Consider the following 24575-nt stretch of genomic DNA (forward strand, 5'->3'; position numbering starts at 1 on the left):
ATGTTTTCAAAAATGGAAATACTTAATCACCTGTTCAACAAAAATATTTTCTCCTAAACCACAAGGATTGCAGGTCTGAATGTATGAAGGGCGCTCTGGGGGACTCGGGTGGTCTGTGGCCTGCAGTGCTCACTGGGCTGTGGCTCTTCACAAGGAGGCCAGTATTTGGACACAACTTTAGAAAAGATTAGTCTTTTCTTTCTTTCTTTCTTTCTTTCTTTCTTTCTTTCTTTCTTTCTTTCTTTCTTTCTTTTTCTTTCTTTCTTTCTTTCTTTCTTTCTTTTTCTTTTTTTTTGGAATGGGTAAACAGATTGAGAATTAAAGTGATTTATACTTCTTTTTCAGGTTTATTCTGTTAGTAGACATCCTGGGTGGACTGAACTCTGGGGGGATAAAAAAATTAGTGGATTTAAGCAGCCCCAAATAAAAGGAAATGGTTCTAAGGGATATGTATTAACCCTTTACTAGTGATTTCCTTCAATTATTTATTATCTGCTTTCTGCAATCTTCATCGTACAGATGCTCTGCAGTGCTTAGGTGGAGTTACCCCAAAGGAAGGGAGGGGGGATTCAAGACAAGGAACAGCTCTGATGCTTTGGAAATACAGAATTCTGAAAGACTCCACTCAGAGATCCAAATAGGTAAGGATCCAAATTTAATAATGAGCTTCTTAGATTGCCAATTTATCCCTTTGGTTGCATTCTTTTTTCTTTTCTTGACAGTCTAGTCTGAGAAAAATGCTCACATGCATTAAAACTAAGAGGATATCTTACTTATATAACATAAATCCTGAAAACCTCATCAGAAGCCAAATGCATTTGTCATCTAGACTTTGAATGTGGACTTAAGCTGAAAAGATGTGATCCAGGAAGTACAGTTTGAAAAAATATATACTTCCAGGTTAAAACTGGTAATTTTATAAAAAGAGATATAGGGAATTATGCAGAGAACAGAGGAAAAATCCACTCCCTTCTTTATTCTCATTTTCATATTTTTAGATCAGAGAGTGAAAGACTGTAATCAATAAATATGTAGTGAATCCAGAGGAGAAGCAGAAGGTATGAATTATTTTGCACAACATCCTCTCCGGAAGCCCACAGAAGAAATTCTCTAGAAATGTCAGCATCAGTCAGGGTTTTCATCTGATAGATCCTGGGAAGCCTATCACGGTGTCCCTCCTTATGCCAGAGGAGCTCCGGGTGTTTGCTGGGAGATGAGCATCAAGCGTTTGTGGCCACTCCTAGTGGCCGCCTCAGTCAGGCACTTTGCTCAGTCTACTGTCATACTCTCACCAGTCATTTTTTGTGCCTAATTTTTAGCCTGTATTTCTTGATTAACATAGACATCGTTGAGAGCTGTGTCAAATCCTCTCTGAACTGAGGTGAGGTGTATAGGACGAATTATATGAGGACAAAGGTGCATGTGTAGCCCCCAGTCCATGAGCACAATGCACGTTAAAAGTGCTGGACACTTTTGCACAAGAGCAGAGTGGTGGATTTGGGGGTGGGAAGGAGCTCTTTCTTCTGCAGCTCCTACAAGGAAGCATTTTGAATAGAGAAGAGAACAGAGCATGTGGGCGTTCTGTGTGTGTGCTGGGGACACTTCTCTGGGAGGTACCACTTTTTGCCCTGAAGCCTGCAGGTGGGGGATGGTGAACTGTGAATGTCACTGTGTGAGAATCTCTGCAGGGGGGTGGCGAGTGTGGCAGGTGCCTCCACCGGCTTTTGCAGAGTGTAGGTTTGTCCAGGGGAAGCTGGTGGCCAGGTATGATGATGCTGTCTCCTTACATACCGTGGCACACAGAATCCCCACAATACCCAGGGAAGCATGCAGGACCCAAGAAGATGAGCCAATGCAGTCGGATATTCAGGGGTGGAATGAGAGGGGCATTAGCCTCAAGCTCTTCACTCTTTAGCAGTGTCAGATGCTCCACAAACAAGGTGATGGGGCGACACTGAACACAGATGCAGAAAAGAGCCTAGGGGTGAATGTGAGCTCAGATACCAGAACGGGTAATAGAAGGTAAATTTGAGAATGTAGGCAGCCAAGTCCTAATTGGTCTTCGGAGGGCTCTTATGCAAGCACAGGGGCAGAACACTTATTAAATTAAGATTAGATGTTAAGTAAATTCAGAAGGGTCTTGTAAGCCCATTGCAAGACATGTTAAAAGGCAAAACACTCAAGTATGCAGAAGGGTAGAGAAGTAGACATCAGTTGACCCCACAGAACTGGAGACAAGATTTAGACTTGGGGTGCTTGCATGGGGACACTCCTCATTGACCACCTACCCTGCTTAACCCTGTACAGATTTCATGTGCTTATTTGAAATGTTAACTCTAACTGCTTGGATTTAAAATTAATTTTACCCATTCTCAAATTATCTTTTTTTTCTTTATTGAAATAATCAAATAAAGACCTGATCCAAGAAGATTTTATAGTAAAAATAACAGAAATCAGTTTGATCTGACATACTGATTAATTTCACTTATTACAAATAGAAGACGTTACACAGTGAGAAGTCTGAACTAGCCTATCATAAACCTGTAATACAGAAAATACTCAATGGCTATTGATGAATGAATGAATGAATGAATGAATGAATGAAGTGGGTAGACTCATGATCAGCAATGTTACATTGCAGGATCCCACAAAATGTTGCATTATGTAATTAAGGCTGGCATGTAGCCAAAACCCCGGCCCGCACTGACAAAGTAGGAAAGTGGGGACCACAGTGGGCTTAGTTTTAGAAAGCCCAACTTTTGTTGGAGAGATAAGACAAAGACCCTTAATTCTCCATTGAAAGGGAAGGGTGAGCTCTGTATGGAAGGGTTGGAAGACTGTCCTCCTGCAGAGGACGGAACAGGACCTGGGATCTGAGGGTGTCCCATAGTGTGTGCGCCCCTGCAAGCATGCTTGAGCAGTGCATATGGGTGCAAAGACAACGCTGAGATGGGGAGAGTGCCGGCAATGCCGAGGGGAAGAAGGCATAGTGGTGAGGCTGGAGTCTCTAGCTATGCTCAATGGCCAGTGGCGGGAAGGATTACTGTCAGTGATGTATTTTGTGGATTGTCTATAGATCTATCATGGAGAATAATATGATCCTCTTAGGACATGTGCTTTTTCTTGCTGTTGTGGTGGCATTAGAAATACTGCAGGGAGATTGAGGAGATCGAGTTCTTGTCCTAGAAGAACCCACAGGAGAAGGTCAGGCCAAATAGCTCTTGGTTCTACCACTTACTATTGGCTGATCCTGGGGTTGGACCTCTGCTAGTTTCTGATTTTTCGCCTACAGAATGGGTTTGCAAAGATTTGCTCCTGTGTAGCTTGCTTTGAGGAGTGATTTACTTTCTGGAATGTTCCTGGCTCTCAGTGGGAGCCCAAGTCTGAGGACCCAAGGACGGGTGAGCATCACAGAGGTGGGGCCCACCTGTCACCTTCATGCCTCATCTCCGGCACCAGGAGCATGGTGCTGTGTACTTTGGGTGGGATGCCTAAAGTCAGACATCACCAGTCTGTGAGAAGAACTATAAATTAGATATTAAGAGGTTATGGATCCCTGACCAAGAAAAGGTTAATTTCCTTGAGTGTGGAGAGAGATGGGGAGATCCAGAAAGCTTCAAATGGGGTTAACAGTTGAGCTGAACCCTGGAGGAAGACTAGAATATTTCTAGGTGAGAAGAACCACAATTTGAGTCTTCAACATCAGTATTACTGAGAGAAGGTGTTCAAACAAACATGGGGGCTTCTGATTCAGTTAGTTTGAGGTGGGGTCCTCGAATTTGTATTTCCAACAAATCTCCAGGTGATGCTGATGTTGGGAGTCTGGGGAGCAGACAGGAAATTGTAGGGTCTTAAACAGAGAGAGAGAGACTCTGCACCTGGTTGTGGGGAAGCAGCTCTGCTTAAATGGAACTTAAACTCTGGACTGAAATAAGGCTAGTTCTGATTTGACAATTTTATTCCTCACCCAGTTCTCCATGAGCAGACACAAAGACTTCCCCACAGTTTATTGGTGGACCCACAAAAGCTTGAGCCAGGATCTCCCTCAGAGCCCAAAAGGCCAAGTCCTGTACTTAGGGCTGAGGGCAAGTCATGTCATGAGCAGACTGGACACACAGCCAGGTCAGGGGAGAACAGAGCTCTACAGAGCCCCAGGCTGCTGTTGGGTGAAGGAGGGATTTGGATAAGAATCGTTAATGTTGGCAAGTGGGTAATGCATCCCATAGAAACTAAGGGTCTAAGTAGCAGAGGCCCATTTCAGTGACATCTTATCTCTGGGCTGGAGGGTCATGCCTGAGGCTGCTGGAAATTGCATAGCTCAGAGACGTGGATAACACGGGCAGTGAGAATTGATTACCCAGGAGAAGGCCAGTTGTGGTGATGGCAAGGGGGCTGTGGTGGCCCAGCATTGAGCTGGGGGCTTTGCACATATTATCTCCTTGAATTTCCACAGCAGTTCTTGTGAGGTATGTTAACATCCCTGTTTTATGGATGAGGAAACAGCCCAAGACAGGTAATCTAACTTCCCCACAACCACAGTAATATATTAAGAGTTTTCCCGAAAAATCCTGAGAAGCTAAGATCTTCCTGAAGATCACATGCTCTGAACTCTTATAGCTTCCTATCCCCAGCTTTCCCCTTCTGGCCAAGACAGTGGGGGCTTATTCAGACTCACCTCTCATTTTCTGGAAAATGCACAGCCCAGTGCCGGGAGCATTCCTGGTCTTCAGTAAATATTAGATTCTAAGAAAATTATACAAACACATTCAGGGATTCTCAAACTTCACATACTGTAGGATAAATAGTATAGTATACTGTAGTATACTGTAGTATAATAGTATAAATACTCCTGCCTTAAATGGCTATCCCTGTGGGACCAGGAGTCATTTCTAGGACTTTTGTCTTTTTCACTTTTCCTCATCTTCCATTTAATTTTTAAAAATTAACAAACCAACCAACAAGAGCCAGAAACAGATTAATAAATACAGAGAACAAACTGGTGCTTGTCAGAAGGGAGGAGACTGGCAAGGTGGGGAAAATAGGTGACGGGGATTAAGAGTACAAACTTCCAGTAAAAATTAAATAAGTTACAAAGATGAAAAGTAGGGATCCCTGGGTGGCGCAGCGGTTTGACGCCTGCCTTTGGCCCAGGGCGCGATCCTGGAGACCCGGGATCGAATCCCACATCGGGCTCCCGGTGCATGGAGCCTGCTTCTCCCTCTGCCTATGTCTCTGCACCTCTCTCTCTCTCTCTGTGACTATCATAAATAAATAAAAATTAAAAAAAAAAGATGAAAAGTATAGCACAGAAAATGTAGTCAATAATATTGTAATAACATTATATGGTGCAGACATATTCAGAACATTCCATCCTAATGGATAAAATACATATTCTTTTCAAGGACACATGGAACATTCTTCAGAATCACATATTAGGCCACAAAACAAGTCTTAACAAATTCAAAAAGACTGAAGTCATGTCATGCATCTTCTCTGACCACAATGCTATGAAATTCGAGTCAACCATAAGAAAAAATGCTGGGAAGACCACAAATACATGGAGGTTAAATAACATGTTACTAAACAATGAATGGGTCAACCAGGAAATCAAAGACAAAATCAAAATTACATGGAAACAAGTGAAAATGAAAACACAAGGATTTAAAACCTTTGGGATGCAGCAAAAGACATTCTAGGAGGGAATTTAATAGGAATACATACCTGCCTCAAGAAGCAAGAAAAATCTCAAAAAGCAACTCAACTTTACACTAAAGGAGCTAGAAAAAGAACAACAAGTGAAGTCTAAATCCAGCATAAGAAGAAACAGAAACTAAAAAAAAAAAAAAAAAAAAAAAACAGTAGAGAGATCAATGAAACCAGGAGCTGCTTCTTTAAAGAGATCAACAAAATTGATAAACCTCTAGACTGACTCATAGAGAGAGATGGAGATAGATAGATAGATGATGATAGATAGATAGATAGATAGATAGATAGATATAGATATAGATAGAGAGCCCAAATAAACAATATCACTAATGAAAGGGGAGAAATAACAACCGACCACAGAAATATGATTGTAATAGAATGTTATAAAAATCTATATGCCAACAAAATAGACAACCTGGAAGAAATGGATAAATTCTAGAAACATATAACCTACCAAAACTGCAGCAGGAAGAAATAGAGAAGTTGAGTAGACGAATTATCAGCAGTGAAATTGAATCAGTAACTTAAAAAATTCCAAAAACAAAAGTCCAGCACCAGATGGCTTCTCAGAGGAATTCTACCAAACATATAAAGAAGAGCTAACATCTGTTCTTCTCAAAGTATTCCAAAAAATAAAGAGGAAGGAAAACTTTCAAATTCATTCTATGAGGCCAGTATCAGCCTGATACAAAAACCAGATAGAGATCACCCAAAATACGGAACTACAGGCCAATAGCTCTCACCCATATAGATGCAAAATCCTTAACAAAATACTAGCAAACCAAATCCAACATATTAAAAAAATCATTCACCACGATCAAATGGAATTTATTCTCAGGATGCAAGCGTGATTCAGTATTTGCAAAACAACCAATATGATACAACACATCAACAAGAGAAAGGATAAGAACTGTATGATCATCTCAATAGATGCAAAAAAATTGACAAAACACAACACCCAAACCTGATAAAAACTTTTTGCATAGTAGGTCTAGAGGGAACATACTTCAACATAATAGAGTCCCTCTACAGCAAACCCACAGTCAGCATCACACTCAATAGTGAAATACTGAGAATTTTTCCCCTAAGGGAGGAACAAGACAAAGATGTCCATTCTCACCACTTTTATTCAATATAGTACTAGAAATTCTAGCTATAGACAACATAAAAAAATAACAGACATCTATGTTGGTAAGAAAGAAGTAAAACTCTCACTATTTGCAGATGACATGATAGATACTATATATAGTAAACACTAAAGTCTCCACCAAAAAAAGGTTAGGACTGATACATGAAAGTTGCAAGATACAAAATCAATGTAGGGAAATCTGTTGCATTCCTATACACTAGTAATGAAGCAGCAGGGACTGAAATTAAGAAAATAATCCCACTTACAATTGTACCAAAACAGTTAAATATCTAGGAATAAACTTAACCAAAGACATGAAAGACCCTGTACTCTGGAAATGATAAAACACTGATGAAAGAAATTCAAGATGATGCAAAGAAATGAAAAGACAGTCTATATGATCATGGGTTGGAAGAATAAATACTGTTAAAGATCTATAGTATCCAAAGAAATCTACAGCTTTAATGCAATCCCTGTCAAAATACCAAGAGCATTTTTCACAGAACTAGAACAAACAACTCTAAAATTTGTTTGGAATCATGAAAGATCTTAAATATCCAAAGTAATCCTGGGAAGGAAAAAACAAAACTAGGGGATCCCTGGATGGCTCAGTGGTTTAGCACCTGCCTTTGGCCCAGGCAGAAGCCCATGCAGGGAGCCCGCTTCTCCCTCTACCTATGTCTCTGCTTCTCTCTCTGTGTGTCTCATGAATAAATAAATAAAATCTTAATTTTTTTTAAAGAAAAACAAAACTAGAGGCATCACAATTCCAGATTTTAAGCTATATGACAAAGTGGTAGTTTTTAAAACAGTATGGTACTGGCATAAAAATGGACACACAAATCAATAGGGTAGAACAGAAAACCCATAATTATATGGTCAACTAGTCTTTGAAAAAGTAGAATGAATATCCAGTGAGAAAAAGACAGTTTCTTTCAGCAAACGCTATTAGGAAAACGAAGAGCAGCATGCAGAGGAATGAAACTGGATCACTTTCCTACAGCATACATAAAAATAAAATGGATTAAAGACCTAAATGTGCGACCTAAAATCATAAAAATCCTAGAAGAGAGCACTGGCAGTAATTTCTCTGACATTGGTCATAGCAACATTTTTCTAGATATGTCTCCTGAGGCAAGGGAAGCAAAAGCAAAAATGAACTATTGGGACCACATCAAAATAAAAAGTGCCTGTACAGTGAAGGAAACAGTCAATAAAACTAAAAGCAGTCAATGGAATGGGAGAGGATACTTGCAAATGACATATCTGATAAAGGGTTGGTATCCAAAATACATAAAGGACTTATACAACTCAACACTCCAAAAATAAATAATCCAGTTAAAAATGGGCAGAAGAAAAAAAAATAAAAATGGGCAGAAGACATGAACAGACATTTTTTTCCGTAGAAGACATACAGATGGCCAACAGACACATGGGAAGATGCTCAGCATTACTAATCATAAGTGCAATACAAATCAGTATTACAACGAGCTCTCACCTCACACCTGTCAGAATGGCTAACATCAACAACACAAGAAACGACAGGTGTTGGCGAGGATGTGGAGAAAGGGGAATCCTCATTCAACTCTGTTGGTTGAAATGCGAACTGGTGCAGCCACTCTGGGAAACACGATGGAATTTCCTGAAAAAGCTAAAAATAGGGCTAATCTACAACCCAGTAATCACACCATTGGGTATTTAATTCAAAGAGGTACATATATTCCAATGTTTATCTACAATGGCCAAAAATTGTAAATAGTGCAAGTGTCCATCAACAGATGAACAGATAAAGAAGAGGTGGTGTATACGTACAATGGAATATTGCTCAGCCATAAAAGACAATGAAATCTCCCCATTTGCAATAATAGGGATGGAGCTATAGGTAAAATGTGTCAGAGAAAATGAGCCCGAGAAAGATAAGCACCATATGGTTTCAGTCAAATGTGAAATTTACGAAACAAAACAAATGAACAAAGGGAAACAAAGAAAGAGAGAGAGAAACCAAGAAACAGACTCTTAACTCTAAAGAATACCCTGATGGTTACCAGACGGGAGGCGGGGGGGGGGGGGGGGATAGGGGGAAATAGGGGATGGGGCTTAAGGAGGGCACCTGTTGTGATGGAAAAAAAAAAAAGATCAAACGACAGTGTTTTAAAGATTTTAGGCATTCTTCCTGCTTCCTAAAACCAGGAGGAAATAAAAATTTAAAACTAAAAAAGAACCCCACAACAACCACAACACAAAGCACTGGGTGGTGACAGGTGACTGTACCCTTGTGGCGAGCATTGAGTCATGCAGAGAACTGTCCAATCACTACGCTGTGCATCCGAAACTGATCTAATATTGTTTGTCAACTACACTTCGATGATAAAATTTCTTTTAAAAAGTAATTAATTAGCACAGTAGTTGAGTTGGGCTCTTCACCAATGGTGTGTCCCTCTCACCCTGGATGGTGAAAGTCGAGACAGCCCAGGATGGGCGTGTGCTTATTTTGGGCTCCGTAGGCAGAGCTCAGGGGATTCACAAAGGAAAGAGCTGAGTCAGGCCGTGCTCAATGCAGGGGACACGGGGGGTGGGGGGGGGGGGGACTGGAGGAGGTAAGAGTTACCTGCATGAGTCCATAGGAGGGGGCCGTAGGAGGCCCCTGGGAGTCTCATGCAGAACAAAGGTTTGCTGTGATTCATTCTGAAAGGTGTCCACCTGAGCTGGCTTGGGACTTGGGTTCCAAAGAGCAGCACCTTCAGATACCTGCTGAATCCCAAGGCAAAGCTCCTGTTCTTCCTGAGGCTTTCTGGGGGCCTCCTCCCCCTCATTCTCTCTGTGTTACATTCTGCTGATGGGGTGAGAGAGAAGGTGGGGATGGAGGCCCACTGCCCAGGCTTGCCGGGACCTTCTGAGCTTAGACCGAGACAGCTTGAGGGGGCCTGGGTCTAGAACTGCGTTAGAAAGACCTAACTTCCCCAAATGAATGTAAAAAATAGTGAAAAGGAATAAAGGGGAAAGGAGAGAAAATGAGTGGGAAATATCAGAAAGGGAGACAGAACATGAGAGACTCCTGACTCTGGGAAACGAACAAGGGGTGGTAGAAAGGGAGGTGGGCAGGGGGTGGGGGTAACTGGGTGATGGGCACTGAGGGGGGCATTTGATGGGATGAGCCCTGGGTGTTATTTTATATGTTGGCAAATTGAACACCAATAAAAAATAAATTAAAAAAAAAAAGACCTAACTTCTCAGGTGGGAGGGTAGACACTCCAGGTGGCAGCAGGTGCTGCCGCAAGCCTGTGGTCTGGGTTTATGAAGCAGCAGCTCCTCCCCTAGCCTCCCCCTCCTGCTGCAGCCCGATGGCACGAGGCAGTTTCTGCAGGTGGGGCCTGGGGCCTAATTTTTAACCAGTGCAACATGGAAATGTGAGCCCTCCTGCTCCCAGGAAGGGGAAAGTGCTGTGAAATGTACTGAACTATAATATTAAGGTACTAAACCATGACGGGGTGCAAATATGGTATCTCCTCTGCTCATGAGCATATTCCATCCTCTGAGCAGATTTCACTTACAAAAAAAGCAAATTCAAAGATCCAATTATTAAGCATTTTGAGACAGTGCCAGCAGAGCGGTAAGCACTGTGGGCCCTTCAGAGCACAGGCCTGCGAGGCTGGCACGGGATTTCTGTGTGGATGCAGGAGGCCTAGTGAGCCCTCCCGTGGAGCTGGAGCCATGCCCAGGGGACACTGGCAACTTAGCTCAAGAAGGTTGGTCTGTTCTGAGTCTAAGTTGAAAAGATGAGTCTGTGGCTCCTGTCGTCTGCTTGACAAGGTCAGGAGGGATGTTTTTGTATGTCGGGGCCTCCATGGTTCTGGCTTCTGACTTTGGACCGTTTTGCTTTCCTGGGAGTTCTTGTGGCCTTTGAGTTTTCGTAGGTGAAGGACAGGGGAGTGCAACGGACTTGATTAGAAGTTTGTGGTCCACCAGGGAGCTGGAGGTAGTGTGGCTGCAGGAGCCGAACTAAAGCATCAGGGAAAGGAAAGTGGTTCTTGTGCCCCCAGCACCAAGGGCTGAGCCAACCCAGGAGCCGTACGGGTGACTGGAATCCCAGGGACACTGTGACAGTTAATGCTGACAGCTCAGCTAGGACTCCCCATAGGAGGGTGGCTGTCAGCCCCCTTCACCAACATCTGCCTCTTGGAACAAAATGCCGCTACCACCAAACACCAAAGAGCATTATGGATGGGGACTCATCCAATACAGAGGGTTTTTTGGTTTTCTTTTGTTTTGTTTTGTTTTTACAGTTAAAAATTGATCTAATACAGAGTTTGCAAACTGGAGGCCCCAAGAGGTTTGGTGTGCAGATGGGTTCAGTTTGGTCCACACGGTGAACTGAAAGGAATTGAAATAGTTGGTATATTTGCACATTTGGAGATTTTCCACATAGTAACGCAAACTTTTCTCTTAAAAGAAACCTCGGAGGGCAGCCCGGATAGCTCAGTGGTTTAGTGCCGCCTTGAACCCAGGGCCTGATCCTGGACACCTGGGTTCGAGTCCCATGTCAGGCTCCCTGCATGGAGCCTGCTTCTCCCTCTGCCTGTCTCTCTCTCTCTCTCTCTCTCTCTCTCTCTCTTTCTGTCTCTTATGAATAAATAAATAAAATCTTAAAAAAAAAAAAAGAATCCCCAGAGCTGGTCAGAATTGGCACAGGTGCGTTCTATAGGCAGGCGCCCCCAGAGTGGGTCTGAGGTCACGGCCGGCTGTCCCCAGCGGGGCCAGAGCTCCAGGTGTAAGTCCCAGCTGCCTCCAGCCAAAGGGGTCTTCCTCTCCCCTCTCTGGCCTGACATTCCCTGAGCTCTGGCCCCACAGCCCCCAGGACCCCACCTCCCCGGGCTCCTGCCGGATAAGATGTCAATGAGGATAATTGCTTTTTAAACCGGGGACCTAATTCTTTGCAACGTGTTATAATCCATTTCTCTCCATGGTGCTGGAATATCACTTGGAGCAAATTCTGGAATGCGTACCCGAACTGCGACGGACAAGGAAATACCAGTTACTTTTATAAATATAAACATTTACCTGGGTAGGGGAAAAACCAGAAATGCGTGTTCCGAAGGGCAGGTGAGGGATCGGATTCCAGCTAAGGGACCGTTTCATGGTGTGTTTGCTTTTCCCTTGAAATCCCACTGTCGCAGACCTCCAGGTGTGGCTGCCGCCGTGCTGCCGGCCTGGCGTCCTCTCGGATTCACACCCCCTTCTGCGCGATGCCTCTGCCATCTGCAAAACAGACTTGAGGCCCCCAGTGCCCCCTTTCTGGACCCACAAGAGCCCCGGGGGCCGCAGGCATCCGCACAGGACAGGACACGTTCTGAAGGTCTGAGGCCACCGTTTCCCGCAATCGGAGGACCCTTGACCACGGGGATCTTTCCAGTCGGGGCAGGTGCACGTGGCTCCGAGTCCGTGAGGGGCAGCTCGCAGTGCTCCCCTTAGAAAGGCTGTGGTCTGCACGCCGGGGCGCCCGCTCCGTGCCTTCTGCTGCAGGACGTCTGGAAAAGGGGAGGCGAGCGGAGCGGCATGATGGGGGGCTCTTAGACGGCGAGGGGAGCAGGTTGTGTTTCCATAGGTCAGATATTTGCTTCTCTTGCTCTGTCTGCTTCGCGCGCCGGCACCTGCGGCAGGTGCCCCCGGAGGGAGTTCATACGAGGAGCGTGTCCTTCGGCTCTTCCCTGGTGGCTTTTTGTGTCTTCAGGGCATGGAGTGCTTGCGGGACCCCGAGGAGACACGAGCCTTGTTCCATCTCTTCCAGAAGGGTCAGCAGGCCCAGCCCTGGCCGCCCCCTCCCCACAAGCCCTGCGGTTCGTGTCCCCCTTGTTCTGGGGACGCTGCTTCGAGCCTCTCCTCTCGTCACTCCCCAGCCCTCCTGCTCCTCATTTTGAGGCCCTTGAGTCTTGGAGACGATGGAATCACCTGGAAGATGTGCACTTTGTTTCTGCACCATCAGACCCACGCCCCTGCCTCTGGCCCCTCTCTGCTGGGCTACCGACCCCGCTTGGGTCCCTCCTGTGCTGCTCCCTCATCCTCTGGTCTAACGGAGAATTGGACTCTGGGGGACCCCCCCATGCTCTTGCTCCTGCGTCAGAAATTGCCCCTTGCACACGGGTGCACACGAGCTGTGAATTCTGCTGCCTTTTCTGCAATTCCCAGGAACCACTTTTCTGGTTTTCCCTGAACTCCCATTCTCTGCTGACTCCACTGCCCTCCGGCCTTGTCCCCCCCCCTACACCTGGCCATGGGGACACTGGGCCATAGGGACACCGGGCCACAGGGACACCTGGCTGCAGGGACACCTGGCCACAGGGACACGAGGCTGATGGGACACCGGGCCACAAGGACACTGGGTGCAGGAACACCAGGCCATGGGGACACCTGGCCGTGGGGACAATGGGCCACAGGGACACCTGGCTGCAGGGACACCAGGCCACAGGGACACCTGGCCACAGGGACACGAGGCTGTGGAGACAGCTGGCTGTGGGGACACCGGGCCAGAGGGACACCTGGCCATGGGGATACCCGCTACGGGGACACTGGGCCACGGGGACACCGGGTCACAGGGACATGACAGCAGAGCCAAGTCCCCTGGGGAAGCCCCGCTGTCTCCAAAGCCCTACAGCACTGCCGGCCTCCTCCGGGGATGATAGAGACGGGCCAGCAATCGCTGGGGCCTGGGTTCAAGGTATGCCCACAGGACCTGGGGCCTTCCGAGCTGTGGGCTGGCCCCCAGGGCGCCCTCCTTGTGGGGAGGCAACAGTCGCTGGCCCTCCTGGGCTCTGCTCCACCCTGGGGCACACAGGCTCAGCCTGCGCTGGTCGGGACATGTGCCTCTTGCACGAACTGAAGGCCATAGACGTTTCCAGGTGAACTTCCCCAACGTGCCGTCCTCCCACACCATCCCTTTACTTGAGGCCCGGGGATGCACAGAATGCCTTCGGGTGCTGTAGGAAGTCGCGGGGTTGCAGATGCCTCGGGCCGCTCGGGGCCGCCTGCACTGCCGAGGCCCGCAGGGTGTGCCGTGCACCAACCTAGGGTGCAGCTCCGGGGCACCCCAGGGTCGGCCACACGGGTGCAGGAGTCAGCAGCTGTGAAGTGCGGGGCTTCTGCACAGAGTCCGGAGCCATGCGGGCCCAGGGGGCCTGGAGGAGAGAGCTCTGGCCTACAGCGGGCCCGCGACGGGCAGGCATCAACCCAGGATCCGGGCAGGTGCCGGCCACTAGCAGCTGAGGATGTGGCAGGGCGCCAGTGGGAGTGAGGCTGGGGGTGGCTAGGGGAGGGCCAGGGAGGGTAGGGGAGGGGGGTGCCGGGTAGGGGCAGGGGGACCAGAGGGGCCAGGAAGGACCCGGGAGGGCCAGGGAGGGCCAGAGGGAGCCAGGGAGGGCTGGGAAGGAGGAGCCCGGAGCGCCTGAACCCTTAGGGGGCTGAGGTCAGCTGCACCCGGGGAGCATGGTGCTCGCCGAGGTGAGCGGCGATGCCCGGAGCAGGACCGTGCGCCGTAGGAGGACCCGTCCTTCGTGCTGGGGCTGAGAGGACTCGTGCCACACTTGGTGGGCACCTTTTTAAGATCCCAGAAAGGTGGAGGTGGGATCCGTGTTTGGCTTGAATTTTCTTCCTCCCATTCTGATGATCAAAATAACGTGGATTAAAATATTGCCAAATTGGGGGCAGGTTTTGATTCTGGAGATGGGACCTTAGGGTTCCTTCCTGTTGCTGAACCGTGTCCTTCCCCTCAGGTAACACAGAGTGACGGTGCTAGTTCTCGCTGGTAGGGCTCTTGGAGAAGTTTCCTCCCTCAGAAGTTGGTAAATCCAACCACTACGCCGCTCTCCGAGGTGAAGCGAAGTCACAGGCCTGCAGAAAAGCTTAGTAACTCCGGAGGGAAGGTAATGGGGCTCTCGGTTGGGGCTGAGTTGGTCCAAACGGCAGGAGGTGAAGGTGGCCAGCGTGAGGCCTCCCTGCTCAGACGGGGCGGAGGCGCCCTTTGCCTTAAGCACCCGGGGAAGGGGTGCCCCTGCGTGTAGGACGGCCCTCCTCCCCTCAGCACACCTGTAAGCCCGAGCCTGGAGCAGGCCAACACGGATCTGAACAGCGGTAAAGAGAAGGTTTTGTAACACCTGCAAGAGGCAGAAGGAGGCAATGCTGCACGAGGGCTCATCTGAGAGGTGCCTCGGGTGGGGAGCGTTGGCAACAGACATATTTGTCCCCATTCTAGGGGTTGGAAGTCCACGCTCAAGGTCTGTGAGGCTCTGCTTCCTGGTTCATAGACGCCACCTACACTGTGTCCTCACACGGCAGGGACAGAGCTCCAGAGCTCCGGTCCCTTCCTCTCCCTCTAAGGTCACTAATTCCCTCCTGGGGGCCCCACCCTCCTGATCTAATCTAAATCTCGTTACTTCCCAAGATCTCCACCTCCAAATGCCATCCCCCTGGGGCTCGGGCTCTGATATTTGAATTTAGGGGCACACGAACATGCAGCACTAAGGAGTGAGTGTGGGTTGGGTGAAGGTCCCTTCCTTCCCCTCAAGACACTATTAGAAGACGAACTACTCCATGGGGTCTCAGCGTCACAGCGGGTGTGCCGCCCCTGACACAGGATGGGGCTGCCCCAGGCTTTCTGCAAGCAGACAGGCAGAGAACAGTCACTTGTAGTTTTTGAGAGCGGGGGAGAAAGCTGGGCTGCCAGTGCATGGGAGATACGGCCAGCGGCCCCGCCAGAGCTGTGAGACAGTTGAGAGGACAGAGGTCCTCACAGAGCTCGTGAAGTGTGGCCCCTAGAATAAAGGGATATCAAATGTGGAGTAGAGACCTTGCTGGCCCGCCTAGTCTATAACGTAGGTGCCCGTAATTTTTCCAGGACCTCGGGGAGCAGCACAGCATTCGAGGCTTACCACTTGGTGTCGTGAGCCTACGGAACCTCTGTTGAAGTGTGTGTGGGTACGTGTGCGTGCGTGTAGGTGCCTGTGTGTGCAGGTGTGGAGACGCAGGGATATTCAAGCCGAAAGATGAGGAGGCCGGGTGAGGGCTGGTGCGAGCAACCTCCGTGCCGTCACTACTCTATGCTCCGGTCCAGGTCCTGCCAGCCGTTCGCCAGCCCTCCCGGGGTGGTTTAGCTCTCAGCCTCCTCGTTCCTATCAGATTGGAAGGACCTACCTCCTTCACTTCCACTCTCCCTCCCAGAGAGACCTGAGCCTGTTTCATGGTCTCAGTGTCCCATTCTGTGTGTCGGGTCAGAGTGGAAGATGGTGTGTCATTGAGCCCTGGGTCAGAGCCGCGTGCGTGGCCTGGGGCCACCGTGACAGAGTACCACAGACTGATATTTCCTGGAAGTCCTGGATGCTGAAGTCTGAGATGCAGATGTTGGCAGAGTTGGTTCCTCCTGAGTCCTCTCTTCCTGGTGTGTAGACAGCTGTCTTCTCCCAGCTTCACGTGGTCTTCCCTCTGTACATGTGTGTCCTAAGCCTAAGCTCTCATGTCGGGTGACAGCCCACTGCAAAGACCACAATTGAACTTAATCTCCTCTTCAAGGTCCTGTGTTCACAGTTACTGTCTGAGGAAATGGGGATAAGACCTCAAAGTATGAATTTTGGGGGAGCCCATGGAGCCCACGGTGATGCTGGACTTTCAGAGTGAGGTGCATCCATTGGACGACATTCCCAAGTCCTGGACCATATTCCCGTGGGGGGGGGTCATATGGAAACCCTTGTGTTTTCCCCATCAGAGACCAGAAGGAGGGTGAGGTCAGGCGTCTCCGTGGGCTGTACTGCAGACACCGCCCACCCTCTGTGCGGTGAGCTCGGTGCAAGGTGTTGGAGTCAGCACAGAGCTGAGCAGATGTGCCCTGCTTCTCCCGCGCTTCGACTGAGTTGTGGGATAGGACAACCACCTTTGTGACAGCAGAGCAGAGCAGGATGAGGTAGGAGTTAAACCTGCTGCTGGGCTTTAGGAATGCTTCCTGGAACCTGCCCTCCCCCGCTCCCAGCATTTGTGGCATGTGCTGAATGATGCGAAGTACAATTATGCAGAACAGGGGACGAGGATCCCTTTTAGGTGGAAAGAAGTGATTGCCATCTACTGAGCCTTCTCTGTGTGCACCGGGCTTTGTATATGTTAGCTTGTTGGTACTTGATGTCAACTCTCTGAGAGAAGCTTTGTTATTGTCACTATACCTCTGAGGAACTGACTGTCAGGCAGGGAGGATACTTGTCCCCAAGTCCCTGAGCTAGAAGTGGGGGCTACCAGCTAGGGAAGTGCTCACGCAACTGTGTCCCCAGAAACCTGCCCCACTGAACAGCGGCACAGGCCAAATTCCAGAGAAGGAACACCCTGGAAAGAGCTGGTCAAAGGCCCACCTCCTGTGGATGGTGTCAGATGTCCTCCAGGAGTGGGAGGGTGAGAAGTTCCCACGGGGTAGTGCCTCTGAACCTCCCGGAGGACATTGCAGCACTCATTTCTGGGCCCAAAACCCAGATTTCCTGGCTAAGTAAGTCTGGGATGAGGCCACAGAGTTGTAGTTTCTAACAGGTTGTGGTCTGGGCCCTGCCTTTTTGGGCACCATCCCACTGGAAGAGAAGAGTAAGAGAGCAATGGAGACATGAGACTCTTGGTGCCCAGACTGGAGAAGTAAGAATACAGTTTCTGCTCAAGAGGACAGAGTGAAAAATTAGGTGAAAATTGAACTTAGTGATTCACTCAAATCCACGTATATTCATGTAACTATGCCGTCGCTGGGTATCTTCTGCCTTTCTTTCTCACTTATCCTATTATTCTCTACAACTCCAAAGACCATACATCTCTCGACCAGACCAGAGGCCGTGTCGTGGGGAGAATCCTGATCTGAGGTGGGTTGAGGATGAATGTGGCAGGCAGTACTGGCAGCCTGAGGACACGCATTATCTACTGGCCTCTCTCTGGTATTGGAAGTCAACATTTGGGGTCATTTCCAGCTGTTCTTCTCCGTAGTCCTAGAATCTCCATGCATGTCCTACTAGAGGGTCCTCCCCCGCTAAGAAGAACAGGGGCTCTTGGATTTCCTCTGTGCATATTTTAAGCCCTGACTGGTGATGGACCCTTTCTAAAGTGCTCTCCCAGGAGCCAGAATTGACGTTCACGCTGCTGTCTGGGTCCATTAGCCCTCAGGCCCTACTGCTCCTGCTGGGGATTAAATCAGATCATGGAATTCAGTGGTTCTGGCACAGAGGCTTTCAGTGAAAAGTATCCTTAGTTAACTAGGTTCTTCTTTAAAGGTCAGTCAATAAAACTTTTCAGTTTAGTGCTTCAGCTGCAAAGTTTGCCCTCCTTTCTGTATATCCTCCTTCACATCCTAGCCTCAGCGAGGCTGGTCCTAAATTCTGGGTCGGGACCCTTAGTCTTAATGATGGCTCCAACCAGCAGAGAAGAGGACTCTGTTGGTACTGACACAGGCACTGACTTATTTAAGGATCTCGTTGAAGAACTCTTAACTTATCAAGAGGATATTTTAAAAGGGGAACCAGCTTTGGAAAAGATCATGAGTATTTATACCATAGCAGTTAGAACAAAAGGACTTGAGGCAAATTATAATAAAGAACTCATTTCCTCAGGAGGGAAAGAGGTAAAAAAGTACATTAGAAAGGAAAGCCTGAGCAAGGGGTGCGGGGGGGGGGGGTCTCCTGGAAATCCCACCTGAAAGCAGTGGCCACTTAACTCTTCATTTCCTGGCAATTTGTGTAAAGACAGAGGAGCAAAACAGGTGGCAACTCTTGTATTTTATTGAAAGAAGCTGGGGTATGTGGGTGGCTCAGTCTCTTGACTGAGCATCTGACTCTTGACTTCAGCTCAGATCATGACTTCAGGGTCTTGGGATTAAGCCCCATGTCAGGCTCTGCACTGGGCATGGAGTCTGCTTGAGCTTCTTCTTTCCCTCCCCTCCCCCAGTCCCTTGCTTCCATGCACATGGTCTCTCTCACACACAGTCGCTCTCTCAGAAAAGAGGAAGCTGTGAAGGATTGTCACAAGAATCACCATTTTCTCAGCTCAAGCTCAGAAGAGTTTTTATTTTTTAAGACTAGATAAGCCACACTGAACCACAGAGTAATCAGTATTTTAGAAGAAATTTAAGAAATACCCAAGACTTTTTCTTTCTTTTTTTTAAGTTTTTTTTTTTTTTTAATTTATTCATGAGACACATACACGGAGAGAGAGAGAGAAAGGGAGAGAGGCAGAGACACAGGCAGAGGGAGAAGCAGGCTCCACGTAGGGAGCCCGATGTGGGACTCAATCCCCAGACCTGGGGTCACACCCTGAGCTGAAGGCAGATGCTCAACCACTGAGCCCCCCAAGCATCCTGACGCAAGGCTTTTTCCATATAGCTCTTTGTCTTAATAAGAGTTGAGCAGAGGACTTTAGTTTTCTGACCAGGCATGTAAGGAGCTTAAAAGTCACCTCTTCATCCTAACAAGTAAAAAGATGAACAAACTGAAAAGCCAACAACTCCTCTTAGATCTGCCAGAGAAGAGAGGTCACGGGAAAATGGCTGACCCCCAAACCAGAGAGACAGACAAGCTGAGACAGGGAATCCTAACTCACCAAAGCGGAAACCTCCATAGAACGCAGGCCAGGTCAGGCAGACGTGAACCATGACTGTCGACTTGCTGGAGGCTCAGTGTGGACACCTCTGAGAGTTAAAACTCCAGGGGGACCCAGTCATGGGAGAGGTTCCCACAATTTTGTGAATTTTACTGCCAGGAGCCCTACCGGGTTCTTATAGTGACGTTTATAGAGAAGTCTCTTTGTGTTTCCGGCAGTGGGAAAGATAAAGGAACAATTTTGAAATATGTCAGAATATTTTGTTCTTTTAAAAAAAAGGGTTGCTCTTAGAAGAACTGTTTTATCAGAACTTAACCTACTGGGGTTTGATCAGAGCCTAACCTACTTGGGCATAGGGAAATACCCAACTCCAGGCCCCTGTAACCATCCTACTTCCCCTGAAGGGAGAAAACAAAAAGTGAGAAACACTGGGGGAAATTCACAGTCCAGGGACTCAGGCTCACCAAATGATGGAGACCTAATCATCAGCCTGTAGAGTGCTTCCCATCCCCCCATGCCTTGCCACTAGACTACTAAAGGCCTATTTACTGCTATTTCTTTTATGAGATACATCATGTCCAATTTTCAACAAATAACTAGGAGGCAAACATACAGTTTGAAGAGACAAAGCAAGCATTAAAACCAGAGATAGTTATGGCAGGAAAGTTGAAATAATCATATCCGGGATTTTTAAATGCTATGATTAGTACACTAATGATTTAATAGTTTATTGGAAAAATTAGACAACATGCAAGAGTGAGTAATGTAAGCAGAGAGATGGAAACTTTCAGGAGGAATCAAAGAGAAGAGACAGAAACAAACAAACAAACAAACAACAACAAGAACAACAATACTGCAAAGGAAATAAAGAAGGTCTTTGATGGGCTCATTAGTAGACTGGACATAGCTAAGGAATGAATCTCTGAGCTTGAAGCTATGACAATAAAAACTTCCCAAACTGAAAACAGAGCAAAAGACTAATAAAAAAATAAATAAGTAAATAAATCAGAATAGATGCAAGAACTGTGGGATAGTTACAAAAGGTGTAACATAAGTATAATGGGAATGTCAGGACGAGGGGAAAGGGAAACAGAAGCAATATGTGAGGCAACAAGGATCAAGAATTTTCCCAAGTTAATGTCAGACACCAAACCACAGATCGAGGAAGCTCAAGAAACACCAAGCAGGATAAAAGCCAAAAAAAAAAAAAAAAGAAAAAGAAAAAAAGATGCATTTAGGCATATCATACTCAAGCTTCAGAAAATCAATGATAAAGAAAAAACTTTGAAAGAAGCTAGAGACAAAATACACCTTACTTCTAGAAGAGCAAAAATAAGAATTATAGCTGGTGTCTTCTCAGAAATTATGCAAACAAAGAGAATGCAGTGAAATATTTAAAGTACTAAGAAAAAAATAGTCACTGGTCTTGTTAAATTACCTTTCAAATATTAAGAAGGATTAAGGACTTTCACAGACACACAAAGATCAAGGGAGTTTGTTGCCAGTACACTTGTCTTACAAGAAATGTTAGAAGATGTTTCTTAGAAAAAAAAAAAAAAGATGCTTCTTAGAGAGTAGGAAAATGATATAGGTCAGAAACTCAGGTTCACAGAAAGAAAGGGAAAAATCATTAGAAATCATGGATTAGTGAAAGTAAAAGAGAAAACATTTATTTTTCTTATTCTTAATTGATCTAATATATAATAGTGTGTTCAAAATAATAGCAATAGTGTACTCAGTTATGTAGGTAAGCACATATGTGTGTATGATTACATCAGGAATATTGTGTTATTATAAATACCTTGCACTAGGGATAGCCCAGTTTAGTGGTATTCGAAGTGTATTTGGATTAGTTGTAATGTATATTGCAAGCTGTAGGGCAACTACTATAAAAAGTGAAAAAAAAGGAATATAATTAATTTGCTAAAAGAGGAGAGAAAATGGAATTAACAGAACATGTTCAACTTAAACAAAAAAAAAGCAGAAGAAGAGTGGAAGACAAAAATAGGAAAAAATAACAAGGGCAGCAAATAGAAAACAGTGACAAATATGGTAGATTTTATTTCAATGATAACAATAGCCATTTTAAATATCAATGGTGCAATACAGCAATTAAAAGACAGAGATTGTCTGGGGCACCTGGTGGCTCAGTTGGTTAAGTATCCACTCTTGGTTTTGGCTTAGGTCATGATCTCAGGGTCATGAGATTGAACTTTGGGCTCAACTGAGCATTGGGCTACATGCTGGGCATGGAGACTGCTTAAGATTTTCTCTCTCCCTTTGCCTCTCCCCCTGCCTCTCCCTCTCTTAAACAACAACAACAACAACAAAAAGGACAGAGAATGTTAGAATGAATCCAAAGGAGGAAAAAAGAAAGAGGCTTAAATATATTTTATCCACAGGAAATCCTCTTTAAATACAAAGATACCCATAAAAGCAAAGGTATGCAGAAAGACACACCATGCTAGCAGTAGTGAAAAAAAAAAAAAGCTGGAGTTGCTATATTAATTTCAGTCGGAGCAGACATCAGAGAAGAAAAGTTATCAGGGATAAAGAGAAGCATTACATAATGATAAAAGGGTCAATTCTCCAAGAAGAAGACATAATAATCTGTAATGTGTATGTGCTTAACAACAGACCATCAAAATAGGAGTCAAAAACTAATAGAACTGCAAGGAAAAATAGATAAATTCATTATTATAGCTGGTAAGCTTCACACACTTTTATCAACAGAACCCATCCACTAGGCAGAAAAATCACAAGGACACAGTTGAACTCAAAGCCATCATCCATCAGCTGGATATAATTGACATCTATAGACTACTTCATCCAACAACAGAAGATTACCCGTGTTTTTCAAGCTCCCATGGAAAATTTATCAAGATTGACTACATTCTGGGCCAAAATCACAACTTAGCAAATATAAAAAAATATATATAAATCAGACAGTGTCTGCTTTCAGACCACCATGGATTAAATTACAAATAAATAACAGGAAGGTACCTGGAATATACCAAAAGACTTTGAGACAAACACAGAATTTCTAAGTAACACATGGGTCAACAAAGAAATCTCAAGATAGATTAAAAAAATATTTTGAACAGATTAAAAAGGAAAATACAGCTTACCAAAACTTGCAGAATGCAGCAAAAGCAGTGCTTAGAGGGAAATTTATAGCATTGGCTGCATCTATTAGAAAGAATTATCTAAAATCAATAATCTCAGCTTCCACCTTAGGAAACTAGAGAAAGAAGAGCAAATTAAATAAAAGTAAACATAAGAAAGTAAACAATAAAAATCAGAGAAGAAATAAATGAAATTGAAAACAAGAGCATGATAGAGAAAATCAGTGAAATGAAAAGCTGTTTATTTGAAAAGATCAATAATATTGATACTTACTGGAAAAAAATCAGAGAGGACTCAAATTACTAATGTCAATGAAATGAAAGAGGGAACGTCACACAGATCCAGTGGATGTTAAAAAAAATAGGGAATAGAATGAATAACTCTTATGCTCTCAAATTTTATAACCTAGATGAAAGGGACAAATTCCTTGAAAGATGTGATCAACCAAAGTCATACAAGAAGAAACGGACCATCTGGGCTAAATCTATTAAAGAAATTGTACCAATAATTAAAAATCGTCCCAAATAGAAAGCACTTAACAGATGTGTTCACTAATGAATTCTACCAAAGAATTAAGGAACAAGCCTGACCATAAGACTTAGTGTAAGGAATCAAGATAGTACACTGTCAGAGAAAAAATAATTGAAAGATGGAACAGAATGGAAGGCCCAGAAATAGACCCACACAAATGGAGTCAACGGATCTTTAACAAAGGAGCAAAGGGAACACAATGGAGTTAAGAAAGGCTTTTCAGTGAATTGAGCAAATGGACATCCACATGCAAAAACATGCATCTAGACACAGACTTTGTAGCCTTCACAAAAGTTAACTCAGAATGGATCATAGACCTGAGCATAAAACTAAAAAAATAATAAAACTTCCTCAAAGATAACAGGGGAAACCTAGATGACCTTGGTTGGGTATGAGAATGGCTTTTTTTTTTTTTTTTTTTTTTTGAGAATGGCTTTTTAGAAAAGAAAGAAAGAATTGGTAAGCATGGCTTCATTATATTTTTTTTTCTTTGTAAAAGACAATGTAAAAAGAAACAGAAAACAAGCCACAGATGGGAAGAAAATATTTGTAAAAGATCCATGGAACATAAGACTGTTAACCAAAATATACAAATAATTCTTAAAATTTAGCAATAAGATAATAAAGAGCATTAGGAGATAAACAAGTTTTCACTACACTCCCATTAGAACGGCCAAAATCTAAAAAGCACTGCCAACAGCACATTCTGGCAAGTGTATGGGGTAGCGGGAACTCTTACTCATTGCTCCTGGGAATGAGAAATGGTACGGCCATTTCAGGAGACAGGCTGACGGATTCTTATAAAATGAAACATACTCTTCACATACGATCCAGCAATCGCACCCCTCGGTACTTACCGAAACGAGTTTAAAAAAAAACCTCTGTCCACCCCAAAACATGCACATGAATTTTTATAGCAGCTTTATTCATAATTGCTGAAACTTGGAAGCAACTAAGATGCTCTTCAATAGATGAGTGGATAAATAAATGATTGCAGTCCAGACGATGGAGTATTTTTTAGCGCTAAAAAGAAAGGAGAAGACATGGAGGAAACTTAACTGCATATTACCAAGTGAAAGAAGCCAACATCAAAAGGCTCTGTACTGTGTGATTCCGGCTCTATGGCATTCTGGAAAATGGAAATTATAGAAACAGCAACAAAGGGGACACCTGGGTGGCTCAGTGGCTGAGTGTCTGCTTTTGGCTCGGGTTGTGGGATCGAGTCCCGCAGGACTCGCTCTGCCCATGTCTCTGTCTAGGTCTCTGCCTCTCTCTCTCTCTGTGTCTCTCGTGAATAAATAAATAAAATCTTAAAAATAAAAAAAAAGAAACAGCAAAAAGATCAGGGGTTGCTTGTTATTTGAGGTAAGGGGAAGGTGGGTATGCGAACACAGAGGATTTTTTGGACAGTGAAACCAGGCTGTGGCGTTCTATAATCATAGATGCATGTCATTATGCATCTCTCCAAACCTATAGAAGGTACAAAGGT

Source organism: Nyctereutes procyonoides, unplaced genomic scaffold (genome assembly GCF_905146905.1).
Source record: "Nyctereutes procyonoides isolate TBG_1078 unplaced genomic scaffold, NYPRO_anot_genome, whole genome shotgun sequence".
In the NCBI taxonomy this organism is placed as follows: Eukaryota; Metazoa; Chordata; class Mammalia; order Carnivora; family Canidae; genus Nyctereutes; species Nyctereutes procyonoides.